The sequence below is a fragment of the Tupaia chinensis genome, unplaced genomic scaffold (assembly GCF_000334495.1).
Source record: "Tupaia chinensis unplaced genomic scaffold, TupChi_1.0 Scaffold000450_1, whole genome shotgun sequence".
NCBI classification, from domain to species: domain Eukaryota; kingdom Metazoa; phylum Chordata; class Mammalia; order Scandentia; family Tupaiidae; genus Tupaia; species Tupaia belangeri.
In genome coordinates, this window is record NW_006159956.1 from 814,642 (window position 1) to 815,863 (window position 1,222).

At 59.9% G+C, this 1,222-nt stretch overlaps 1 protein-coding gene across 1 annotated transcript in view; it reads right to left on the minus strand.

Annotated features, from left to right (window-relative positions):
* Positions 1-1,222, minus strand: part of SUN2 (Sad1 and UNC84 domain containing 2) — a 16,463-nt gene that overhangs the window by 14,914 nt on the left and 327 nt on the right. The window lies entirely within an intron of this gene.

Below are 1,222 nucleotides of genomic sequence, written 5' to 3' on the forward strand. Positions count from 1 at the left end.
AGGGGGCACTAGAAACAACGCAACGAGTTTAAACGGCACCCAAGCTGCTGCTCGCCAGAACCCGGGAGTGCTGAAAACTGTCAGCACCGCCTCCACCCTCCCAGAGCAGCCTCTTTTCTGCAAAGGCCCAGTATCAGAAACACAGTTTACCACCAAGTCTGAGATTTAAAAAAAAAAAAAAAAGTTGAAGCCTATCTTCCAAAACAGCCTATCTTCCAAATCTTTTGCGCAGAATAGACACATCCTCCTTAAGAAACCCTCAAAACATTCCTCCTCACTGCTAAGCTGAACTGTTAGTGTATCTTTTGCACTTTCTCAACCCAGGCAAACTACACGGCTGGCTGCATCCACCAACCTTTGGACTTAACCTAGATTGTGCACATCTTCCACGTGACATTTCCGCGCCTGGGCAAATTCACACATCCCCAGGAGGACCTGTAGACTGTCCGAGTGCTAACTGCCCTCTTCCCTGGCTCTCCGAGGGCTGAACATGCAGAACTGTCACAAAGACACACCCTGGTTCTTGCTCTAAGTCACGCTCCACCTCCCATTTGCTATTTTGTTTTGTTTTGTTTTAAAACTGAACAAAATGGGCCTTCCTCCTATTCCCAGAGTTCTGACAGGCGGAGGTGGAGGTGGAGGCAGAGGCAGAGGCAGGGAGCTGCATGTCCCTGGGAACGGCCTGCCTGGCACCAAAGCTGTAGGCACTGCCCTGGGCCGGTTTCGGGCAGCCAGGTCTCTGCTCCCCTCCTCCCAGGAGACTGCCTGGGGAAGTCCTGCCTGAAGGCACCGCCCTCCCGGCTGGCCACTAGGGCACTGGCTCTGGGTTGGGGGCCGGCCGGGAGATGAGTCAGGACGGCTGGCCTTGGCTCGGCGCTGGCCCTTCCCAGCCGGCCCAGGGGCGTGCGCCGGGCGGGGGCTGGAGTCTGGCCCAGCTTGGTGCTCCCCTCCTCCCAGGAGACTGCCTGGGGAAGTCCTGCCTGAAGGCACCGCCCTCCCGGCTGGCCACTAGGGCACTGGCTCTGGGTTGGGGGCCGGCCGGGAGATGAGTCAGGACGGCTGGCCTTGGCTCGGCGCTGGCCCTTCCCAGCCGGCCCAGGGGCGTGCGCCGGGCGGGGGCTGGAGTCTGGCCCAGCTTGGCCCGGAGAGGAAGAAGCAGGCCTGGCAGCTTAGCCGTAGCCCGAGCGGCCCAACGATGACCCCGCGGTCAGGCGGGGCTCCA